Here is a 12,802-nt window from a genome sequence, read left to right as displayed (position 1 = left end):
ACATAATTTCACTCTCACAACATTATGGCTGGTTGGAGACAGTCCGAACCACAAGTACCGGGTCCATGGTTCTGGCCGTATACTGGGGGGACGGGGACGACTCCCATTAACCCCTGACTATACCGGGGATACGCTTATCACAATGCCTTTCTGGTTTGTGCTGAAGCAGGGCATTCTGGCAGCCAAGTGGCTTGACCTTTATTAGTGAGCCTGGTTACCCCCTCTCGGAACCACAGACTTAGAAATCGCCAGCTCATATACAGTGCATAAAATATATTTATATATATACCCTTATACACCATTTTAATAAAAAATATCACAAAATTCTTCTAAGACTCTCTGGAAGAGTGAAAGACGCGCACGTTCATTTTCAGAGCTCCTAGACCTTCCTATAAGAAGTTAGCTAAAAAGTAGCTTCGAAAAACGCTTAGGTTAAGTTTCAGAGTTGCTTCTAATGTACCAAAGCTGGACTTAGACATCATTTCACTCTCACAACATTATGGCTGGTTGGAGAGGGTCCGAACCACAAGTACTGGGTCCATGGTTCTGGCCGTATACTGGGGGGACGGGGACGACTCCCATTAACCCCTGACTATACCGGGGATACGCTTATCACAATGCCTTTCTGGTTTGTGCTGAAGCAGGGCATTCTGGCAGCCAAGTGGCTTGACCTTTATTAGTGAGCCTGGTTACCCCCTCTCGGAACCACAGACTTAGAAATCGCCAGCTCATATACAGTGCATAAAATATATTTATATATATACCCTTATACACCATTTTAATAAAAAATATCACAAAATTCTTCTAAGTCTCTCTAGAAGAGTGAAAGACGCGCACGTTCATTTTCAGAGCTCCTAGACCTTCCTATAAGAAGTTAGCTAAAAAGTAGCTTCGAAAAACGCTTAGGTTAAGTTTCAGAGTTGCTTCTAATGTACCAAAGCTGGACTTAGACATAATTTCACTCTCACAACATTATGGCTGGTTGGAGACAGTCCGAACCACAAGTACCCGGTCCATGGTTCTGGCCGTATACTGGGGGGACGGGGACGACTCCCATTAACCCCTGACTATACCGGGGATACGCTTATCACAATGCCTTTCTGGTCTGTGCTGAAGCAGGGCATTCTGGCAGCCAAGTGGCTTGACCTTTATTAGTGAGCCTGGTTACCCCCTCTCGGAACCACAGACTTAGAAATCGCCAGCTCATATACAGTGCATAAAATATATTTATATATATACCCTTATACACCATTTTAATAAAAAATATCACAAAATTCTTCTAAGTCTCTCTGGAAGAGTGAAAGACGCGCACGTTCATTTTCAGAGCTCCTAGACCTTCCTATAAGAAGTTAGCTAAAAAGTAGCTTCGAAAAACGCTTAGGTTAAGTTTCAGAGTTGCTTCTAATGTACCAAAGCTGGACTTAGACATAATTTCACTCTCACAACATTATGGCTGGTTGGAGACAGTCCGAACCACAAGTACCGGGTCCATGGTTCTGGCCGTATACTGGGGGGACGGGGACGACTCCCATTAACCCCTGACTATACCGGGGATACGCTTATCACAATGCCTTTCTGGTCTGTGCTGAAGCAGGGCATTCTGGCAGCCAAGTGGCTTGACCTTTATTAGTGAGCCTGGTTACCCCCTCTCGGAACCACAGACTTAGAAATCGCCAGCTCATATACAGTGCATAAAATATATTTATATATATACCCTTATACACCATTTTAATAAAAAATATCACAAAATTCTTCTAAGTCCCTCGGGAAGAGTGAAAGACGCGCACGTTCATTTTCAGAGCTCCTAGACCTTCCTATTAGAAGTTAGCCAAAAAGTAGCTTCGAAAAACGCTTAGGTTAAGTTTCAGAGTTGCTTCTAATGTACCAAAGCTGGACTTAGACATAATGTCACTCTCACAACATTATGGCTGGTTGGAGACAGTCCGCACCACAAGTACCGGGTCCATGGTTCTGGCCGTATACTGGGGGGACGGGGACGACTCCCATTAACCCCTGACTATACCGGGGATACGCTTATCACAATGCCTTTCTGGTCTGTGCTGAAGCAGGGCATTCTGGCAGCCAAGTGGCTTGACCTTTATTAGTGAGCCTGGTTACCCCCTCTCGGAACCACAGACTTAGAAATCGCCAGCTCATATACAGTGCATAAAATATATTTATATATATACCCTTATACACCATTTTAATAAAAAATATCACAAAATTCTTCTAAGTCCCTCGGAAAGAGTGAAAGACGCGCACGTTCATTTTCAGAGCTCCTAGACCTTCCTATAAGAAGTTAGCCAAAAAGTATCTTCGAAAAACGCTTAGGTTAAGTTTCAGAGTTGCTTCTAATGTACCAAAGCTGGACTTAGACATAATTTCACTCTCACAACATTATGGCTGGTTGGAGACAGTCCGAACCACAAGTACCGGGTCCATGGTTCTGGCCGTATACTGGGGGGACGGGGACGACTCCCATTAACCCCTGACTATACCGGGGATACGCTTATCACAATGCCTTTCTGGTCTGTGCTGAAGCAGGGCATTCTGGCAGCCAAATGGCTTGACCTTTATTAGTGAGCCTGGTTACCCCCTCTCGGAACCACAGACTTAGAAATCGCCAGCTCATATACAGTGCATAAAATATATTTATATATATACCCTTATACACCATTTTAATAAAAAATATCACAAAATTCTTCTAAGTCCCTCGGAAAGAGTGAAAGACGCGCACGTTCATTTTCAGAGCTCCTAGACCTTCCTATAAGAAGTTAGCCAAAAAGTATCTTCGAAAAACGCTTAGGTTAAGTTTCAGAGTTGCTTCTAATGTACCAAAGCTGGACTTAGATATAATTTCACTCTCACAACATTATGGCTGGTTGGAGACAGTCCGAACCACAAGTACCGGGTCCATGGTTCTGGCCGTATACTGGGGGGACGGGGACGACTCCCATTAACCCCTGACTATACCGGGGATACGCTTATCACAATGCCTTTCTGGTCTGTGCTGAAGCAGGGCATTCTGGCAGCCAAGTGGCTTGACCTTTATTAGTGAGCCTGGTTACCCCCTCTCGGAACCACAGACTTAGAAATCGCCAGCTCATATACAGTGCATAAAATATATTTATATATATACCCTTATACACCATTTTAATAAAAAATATCACAAAATTCTTCTAAGTCTCTCTGGAAGAGTGAAAGACGCGCACGTTCATTTTCAGAGCTCCTAGACCTTCCTATAAGAAGTTAGCTAAAAAGTAGCTTCGAAAAACGCTTAGGTTAAGTTTCAGAGTTGCTTCTAATGTACCAAAGCTGGACTTAGACATAATTTCACTCTCACAACATTATGGCTGGTTGGAGACAGTCCGAACCACAAGTACCGGGTCCATGGTTCTGGCCGTATACTGGGGGGACGGGGACGACTCCCATTAACCCCTGACTATACCGGGGATACGCTTATCACAATGCCTTTCTGGTCTGTGCTGAAGCAGGGCATTCTGGCAGCCAAGTGGCTTGACCTTTATTAGTGAGCCTGGTTACCCCCTCTCGGAACCACAGACTTAGAAATCGCCAGCTCATATACAGTGCATAAAATATATTTATATATATACCCTTATACACCATTTTAATAAAAAATATCACAATATTCTTCTAAGTCTCTCTGGAAGAGTGAAAGTCGCGCACGTTCATTTTCAGAGCTCCTAGACCTTCCTATAAGAAGTTAGCTAAAAAGTAGCTTCGAAAAACGCTTAGGTTAAGTTTCAGAGTTGCTTCTAATGTACCAAAGCTGGACTTAGACATAATTTCACTCTCACAACATTATGGCTGGTTGGAGAGGGTCCGAACCACAAGTACCGGGTCCATGGTTCTGGCCGTATACTGGGGGGACGGGGACGACTCCCATTAACCCCTGACTATACCGGGGATACGCTTATCACAATGCCTTTCTGGTCTGTGCTGAAGCAGGGCATTCTGGCAGCCAAGTGGCTTGACCTTTATTAGTGAGCCTGGTTACCCCCTCTCGGAACCACAGACTTAGAAATCGCCAGCTCATATACAGTGCATAAAATATATTTATATATATATACCCTTATACACCATTTTAATAAAAAATATCACAAAATTCTTCTAAGTCTCTCGGGAAGAGTGAAAGACGCGCACGTTCATTTTCAGAGCTCCGAGACCTTCCTATAAGAAGTTAGCTAAAAAGTAGCTTCGAAAAACGCTTAGGTTAAGTTTCAGAGTTGCTTCTAATGTACCAAAGCTGGACTTAGACATAATTTCACTCTCACAACATTATGGCTGGTTGGAGACAGTCCGAACCACAAGTACCGGGTCCATGGTTCTGGCCGTATACTGGGGGGACGGGGACGACTCCCATTAACCCCTGACTATACCGGGGATACGCTTATCACAATGCCTTTCTGGTCTGTGCTGAAGCAGGGCATTCTGGCAGCCAAGTGGCTTGACCTTTATTAGTGAGCCTGGTTACCCCCTCTCGGAACCACAGACTTAGAAATCGCCAGCTCATATACAGTGCATAAAATATATTTATATATATACCCTTATACACCATTTTAATAAAAAATATCACAATATTCTTCTAAGTCTCTCTGGAAGAGTGAAAGACGCGCACGTTCATTTTCAGAGCTCCTAGACCTTCCTATAAGAAGTTAGCTAAAAAGTAGCTTCGAAAAACGCTTAGGTTAAGTTTCAGAGTTGCTTCTAATGTACCAAAGCTGGACTTAGACATAATTTCACTCTCACAACATTATGGCTGGTTGGAGAGGGTCCGAACCACAAGTACCGGGTCCATGGTTCTGGCCGTATACTGGGGGGACGGGGACGACTCCGATTAACCCCTGACTATACCGGGGATACGCTTATCACAATGCCTTTCTGGTCTGTGCTGAAGCAGGGCATTCTGGCAGCCAAGTGGCTTGACCTTTATTAGTGAGCCTGGTTACCCCCTCTCGGAACCACAGACTTAGAAATCGCCAGCTCATATACAGTGCATAAAATATATTTATATATATATACCCTTATACACCATTTTAATAAAAAATATCACAAAATTCTTCTAAGTCTCTCGGGAAGAGTGAAAGACGCGCACGTTCATTTTCAGAGCTCCGAGACCTTCCTATAAGAAGTTAGCTAAAAAGTAGCTTCGAAAAACGCTTAGGTTAAGTTTCAGAGTTGCTTCTAATGTACCAAAGCTGGACTTAGACATAATTTCACTCTCACAACATTATGGCTGGTTGGAGACAGTCCGAACCACAAGTACCGGGTCCATGGTTCTGGCCGTATACTGGGGGGACGGGGACGACTCCCATTAACCCCTGACTATACCGGGGATACGCTTATCACAATGCCTTTCTGGTCTGTGCTGAAGCAGGGCATTCTGGCAGCCAAGTGGCTTGACCTTTATTAGTGAGCCTGGTTACCCCCTCTCGGAACCACAGACTTAGAAATCGCCAGCTCATATACAGTGCATAAAATATATTTATATATATACCCTTATACACCATTTTAATAAAAAATATCACAAAATTCTTCTAAGTCTCTCTGGAAGAGTGAAAGACGCGCACGTTCATTTTCAGAGCTCCTAGACCTTCCTATAAGAAGTTAGCTAAAAAGTAGCTTCGAAAAACGCTTAGGTTAAGTTTCAGAGTTGCTTCTAATGTACCAAAGCTGGACTTAGACATAATTTCACTCTCACAACATTATGGCTGGTTGGAGAGGGTCCGAACCACAAGTACCGGGTCCATGGTTCTGGCCGTATACTGGGGGGACGGGGACGACTCCCATTAACCCCTGACTATACCGGGGATACGCTTATCACAATGCCTTTCTGGTCTGTGCTGAAGCAGGGCATTCTGGCAGCCAAGTGGCTTGACCTTTATTAGGGAGCCTGGTTACCCCCTCTCGGAACCACAGACTTAGAAATCGCCAGCTCATATACAGTGCATAAAATATATTTATATATATACCCTTATACACCATTTTAATAAAAAATATCACAAAATTCTTCTAAGTCTCTCGGGAAGAGTGAAAGACGCGCACGTTCATTTTCAGAGCTCCGAGACCTTCCTATAAGAAGTTAGCTAAAAAGTAGCTTCGAAAAACGCTTAGGTTAAGTTTCAGAGTTGCTTCTAATGTACCAAAGCTGGACTTAGACATAATTTCACTCTCACAACATTATGGCTGGTTGGAGACAGTCCGAACCACAAGTACCGGGTCCATGGTTCTGGCCGTATACTGGGGGGACGGGGACGACTCCCATTAACCCCTGACTATACCGGGGATACGCTTATCACAATGCCTTTCTGGTTTGTGCTGAAGCAGGGCATTCTGGCAGCCAAGTGGCTTGACCTTTATTAGTGAGCCTGGTTACCCCCTCTCGGAACCACAGACTTAGAAATCGCCAGCTCATATACAGTGCATAAAATATATTTATATATATACCCTTATACACCATTTTAATAAAAAATATCACAAAATTCTTCTAAGTTCCTCGGGAAGAGTGAAAGACGCGCACGTTCATTTTCAGAGCTCTTAGACCTTCCTATAAGAAGTTAGCTAAAAAGTAGCTTCGAAAAACGCTTAGGTTAAGTTTCAGAGTTGCTTCTAATGTACCAAAGCTGGACTTAGACATAATTTCACTCTCACAACATTATGGCTGGTTGGAGACAGTCCGAACCACAAGTACCGGGTCCATGGTTCTGGCCGTATACTGGGGGGACGTGGACGACTCCCATTAACCCCTGACTATACCGGGGATACGCTTATCACAATGCCTTTCTGGTCTGTGCTGAAGCAGGGCATTCTAGCAGGCAAGTGGCTTGACCTTTATTAGTGAGCCTGGTTACCCCCTCTGGAACCACAGACTTAGAAATCGCCAGCTCATATACAGTGCATAAAATATATTTATATATATATACCCTTATACACCATTTTAATAAAAAATATCACAACATTCTTCTAAGTCTCTCGGGAAGAGTGAAAGACGCGCACGTTCATTTTCAGAGCTCCTAGACCTTCCTATAAGAAGTTAGCCAAAAAGTAGCTTCGAAAAACGCTTAGGTTAAGTTTCAGAGTTGCTTCTAATGTACCAAAGCTGGACTTAGACATAATTTCACTCTCACAACATTATGGCTGGTTGGAGACAGTCCGAACCACAAGTACCGGGTCCATGGTTCTGGCCGTATACTGGGGGGACGGGGACGACTCCCATTAACCCCTGACTATACCGGGGATACGCTTATCACAATGCCTTTCTGGTCTGTGCTGAAGCAGGGCATTCTGGCAGCCAAGTGGCTTGACCTTTATTAGTGAGCCTGGTTACCCCCTCTCGGAACCACAGACTTAGAAATCGCCAGCTCATATACAGTGCATAAAATATATTTATATATATACCCTTATACACCATTTTAATAAAAAATATCACAAAATTCTTCTAAGTCTCTCTGGAAGAGTGAAAGACGCGCACGTTCATTTTCAGAGCTCCTAGACCTTCCTATAAGAAGTTAGCTAAAAAGTAGCTTCGAAAAACGCTTAGGTTAAGTTTCAGAGTTGCTTCTAATGTACCAAAGCTGGACTTAGACATAATTTCACTCTCACAACATTATGGCTGGTTGGAGAGGGTCCGAACCACAAGTACCGGGTCCATGGTTCTGGCCGTATACTGGGGGGACGGGGACGACTCCCATTAACCCCTGACTATACCGGGGATACGCTTATCACAATGCCTTTCTGGTCTGTGCTGAAGCAGGGCATTCTGGCAGCCAAGTGGCTTGACCTTTATTAGTGAGCCTGGTTACCCCCTCTCGGAACCACAGACTTAGAAATCGCCAGCTCATATACAGTGCATAAAATATATTTATATATATATACCCTTATACACCATTTTAATAAAAAATATCACAAAATTCTTCTAAGTCTCTCGGGAAGAGTGAAAGACGCGCACGTTCATTTTCAGAGCTCCGAGACCTTCCTATAAGAAGTTAGCTAAAAAGTAGCTTCGAAAAACGCTTAGGTTAAGTTTCAGAGTTGCTTCTAATGTACCAAAGCTGGACTTAGACATAATTTCACTCTCACAACATTATGGCTGGTTGGAGACAGTCCGAACCACAAGTACCGGGTCCATGGTTCTGGCCGTATACTGGGGGGACGGGGACGACTCCCATTAACCCCTGACTATACCGGGGATACGCTTATCACAATGCCTTTCTGGTCTGTGCTGAAGCAGGGCATTCTGGCAGCCAAGTGGCTTGACCTTTATTAGTGAGCCTGGTTACCCCCTCTCGGAACCACAGACTTAGAAATCGCCAGCTCATATACAGTGCATAAAATATATTTATATATATACCCTTATACACCATTTTAATAAAAAATATCACAAAATTCTTCTAAGTCTCTCTGGAAGAGTGAAAGACGCGCACGTTCATTTTCAGAGCTCCTAGACCTTCCTATAAGAAGTTAGCTAAAAAGTAGCTTCGAAAAACGCTTAGGTTAAGTTTCAGAGTTGCTTCTAATGTACCAAAGCTGGACTTAGACATAATTTCACTCTCACAACATTATGGCTGGTTGGAGAGGGTCCGAACCACAAGTACCGGGTCCATGGTTCTGGCCGTATACTGGGGGGACGGGGACGACTCCCATTAACCCCTGACTATACCGGGGATACGCTTATCACAATGCCTTTCTGGTCTGTGCTGAAGCAGGGCATTCTGGCAGCCAAGTGGCTTGACCTTTATTAGTGAGCCTGGTTACCCCCTCTCGGAACCACAGACTTAGAAATCGCCAGCTCATATACAGTGCATAAAATATATTTATATATATACCCTTATACACCATTTTAATAAAAAATATCACAAAATTCTTCTAAGTCTCTCGGGAAGAGTGAAAGACGCGCACGTTCATTTTCAGAGCTCCGAGACCTTCCTATAAGAAGTTAGCTAAAAAGTAGCTTCGAAAAACGCTTAGGTTAAGTTTCAGAGTTGCTTCTAATGTACCAAAGCTGGACTTAGACATAATTTCACTCTCACAACATTATGGCTGGTTGGAGACAGTCCGAACCACAAGTACCGGGTCCATGGTTCTGGCCGTATACTGGGGGGACGGGGACGACTCCCATTAACCCCTGACTATACCGGGGATACGCTTATCACAATGCCTTTCTGGTTTGTGCTGAAGCAGGGCATTCTGGCAGCCAAGTGGCTTGACCTTTATTAGTGAGCCTGGTTACCCCCTCTCGGAACCACAGACTTAGAAATCGCCAGCTCATATACAGTGCATAAAATATATTTATATATATACCCTTATACACCATTTTAATAAAAAATATCACAAAATTCTTCTAAGTTCCTCGGGAAGAGTGAAAGACGCGCACGTTCATTTTCAGAGCTCTTAGACCTTCCTATAAGAAGTTAGCTAAAAAGTAGCTTCGAAAAACGCTTAGGTTAAGTTTCAGAGTTGCTTCTAATGTACCAAAGCTGGACTTAGACATAATTTCACTCTCACAACATTATGGCTGGTTGGAGACAGTCCGAACCACAAGTACCGGGTCCATGGTTCTGGCCGTATACTGGGGGGACGTGGACGACTCCCATTAACCCCTGACTATACCGGGGATACGCTTATCACAATGCCTTTCTGGTCTGTGCTGAAGCAGGGCATTCTAGCAGGCAAGTGGCTTGACCTTTATTAGTGAGCCTGGTTACCCCCTCTGGAACCACAGACTTAGAAATCGCCAGCTCATATACAGTGCATAAAATATATTTATATATATATACCCTTATACACCATTTTAATAAAAAATATCACAACATTCTTCTAAGTCTCTCGGGAAGAGTGAAAGACGCGCACGTTCATTTTCAGAGCTCCTAGACCTTCCTATAAGAAGTTAGCCAAAAAGTAGCTTCGAAAAACGCTTAGGTTAAGTTTCAGAGTTGCTTCTAATGTACCAAAGCTGGACTTAGACATAATTTCACTCTCACAACATTATGGCTGGTTGGAGACAGTCCGAACCACAAGTACCGGGTCCATGGTTCTGGCCGTATACTGGGGGGACGGGGACGACTCCCATTAACCCCTGACTATACCGGGGATACGCTTATCACAATGCCTTTCTGGTCTGTGCTGAAGCAGGGCATTCTGGCAGCCAAGTGGCTTGACCTTTATTAGTGAGCCTGGTTACCCCCTCTCGGAACCACAGACTTAGAAATCGCCAGCTCATATACAGTGCATAAAATATATTTATATATATATACCCTTATACACCATTTTAATAAAAAATATCACAAAATTCTTCTAAGTCTCTCTGGAAGAGTGAAAGACGCGCACGTTCATTTTCAGAGCTCCTAGACCTTCCTATAAGAAGTTAGCTAAAAAGTAGCTTCGAAAAACGCTTAGGTTAAGTTTCAGAGTTACTTCTAATGTACCAAAGCTGGACTTAGACATAATTTCACTCTCACAACATTATGGCTGGTTGGAGAGGGTCCGAACCACAAGTACCGGGTCCATGGTTCTGGCCGTATACTGGGGGGACGGGGACGACTCCCATTAACCCCTGACTATACCGGGGATACGCTTATCACAATGCCTTTCTGGTCTGTGCTGAAGCAGGGCATTCTGGCAGCCAAGTGGCTTGACCTTTATTAGTGAGCCTGGTTACCCCCTCTCGGAACCACAGACTTAGAAATCGCCAGCTCATATACAGTGCATAAAATATATTTATATATATATACCCTTATACACCATTTTAATAAAAAATATCACACAATTCTTCTAAGTCTCTCGGGAAGAGTGAAAGACGCGCACGTTCCTTTTCAGAGCTCCGAGACCTTCCTATAAGAAGTTAGCTAAAAAGTAGCTTCGAAAAACGCTTAGGTTAAGTTTCAGAGTTGCTTCTAATGTACCAAAGCTGGACTTAGACATAATTTCACTCTCACAACATTATGGCTGGTTGGAGACAGTCCGAACCACAAGTACCGGGTCCATGGTTCTGGCCGTATACTGGGGGGACGGGGACGACTCCCATTAACCCCTGACTATACCGGGGATACGCTTATCACAATGCCTTTCTGGTTTGTGCTGAAGCAGGGCATTCTGGCAGCCAAGTGGCTTGACCTTTATTAGTGAGCCTGGTTACCCCCTCTCGGAACCACAGACTTAGAAATCGCCAGCTCATATACAGTGCATAAAATATATTTATATATATACCCTTATACACCATTTTAATAAAAAATATCACAAAATTCTTCTAAGTTCCTCGGGAAGAGTGAAAGACGCGCACGTTCATTTTCAGAGCTCTTAGACCTTCCTATAAGAAGTTAGCTAAAAAGTAGCTTCGAAAAACGCTTAGGTTAAGTTTCAGAGTTGCTTCTAATGTACCAAAGCTGGACTTAGACATCATTTCACTCTCACAACATTATGGCTGGTTGGAGAGGGTCCGAACCACAAGTACTGGGTCCATGGTTCTGGCCGTATACTGGGGGGACGGGGACGACTCCCATTAACCCCTGACTATACCGGGGATACGCTTATCACAATGCCTTTCTGGTCTGTGCTGAAGCAGGGCATTCTGGCAGCCAAGTGGCTTGACCTTTATTAGTGAGCCTGGTTACCCCCTCTCGGAACCACAGACTTAGAAATCGCCAGCTCATATACAGTGCATAAAATATATTTATATATATACCCTTATACACCATTTTAATAAAAAATATCACAAAATTCTTCTTAGTCTCTCGGGAAGAGTGAAAGACGCGCACGTTCATTTTCAGAGCTCCGAGACCTTCCTATAAGAAGTTAGCTAAAAAGTAGCTTCGAAAAACGCTTAGGTTAAGTTTCAGAGTTGCTTCTAATGTACCAAAGCTGGACTTAGACATAATTTCACTCTCACAACATTATGGCTGGTTGGAGACAGTCCGAACCACAAGTACCGGGTCCATGGTTCTGGCCGTATACTGGGGGGACGTGGACGACTCCCATTAACCCCTGACTATACCGGGGATACGCTTATCACAATGCCTTTCTGGTTTGTGCTGAAGCAGGGCATTCTGGCAGCCAAGTGGCTTGACCTTGATTAGTGAGCCTGGTTACCCCCTCTCGGAACCACAGACTTAGAAATCGCCAGCTCATATACAGTGCATAAAATATATTTATATATATACCCTTATACACCATTTTAATAAAAAATATCACAAAATTCTTCTAAGTCCCTCGGGAAGAGTGAAAGACGCGCACGTTCATTTTCAGAGCTCCTAGACCTTCCTATTAGAAGTTAGCTAAAAAGTAGCTTCGAAAAACGCTTAGGTTAAGTTTCAGAGTTGCTTCTAATGTACCAAAGCTGGACTTAGACATCATTTCACTCTCACAACATTATGGCTGGTTGGAGAGGGTTCGAACCACAAGTACTGGGTCCATGGTTCTGGCCGTATACTGGGGGGACGGGGACGACTCCCATTAACCCCTGACTATACCGGGGATACGCTTATCACAATGCCTTTCTGGTCTGTGCTGAAGCAGGGCATTCTGGCAGCCAAGTGGCTTGACCTTTATTAGTGAGCCTGGTTACCCGCTCTCGGAACCACAGACTTAGAAATCGCCAGCTCATATACAGTGCATAAAATATATTTATATATATACCCTTATACACCATTTTAATAAAAAATATCACAAAATTCTTCTAAGTCTCTCGGGAAGAGTGAAAGACGCGCACGTTCATTTTCAGAGCTCCTAGACCTTCCTATTAGAAGTTAGCTAAAAAGTAGCTTCGAAAAACGCTTAGGTTAAGTTT

Source organism: Ascaphus truei, chromosome 21 (genome assembly GCF_040206685.1).
Source record: "Ascaphus truei isolate aAscTru1 chromosome 21, aAscTru1.hap1, whole genome shotgun sequence".
NCBI classification, from domain to species: Eukaryota; Metazoa; Chordata; class Amphibia; order Anura; family Ascaphidae; genus Ascaphus; species Ascaphus truei.
Note: the sequence above shows the minus strand (reverse complement) of the source record.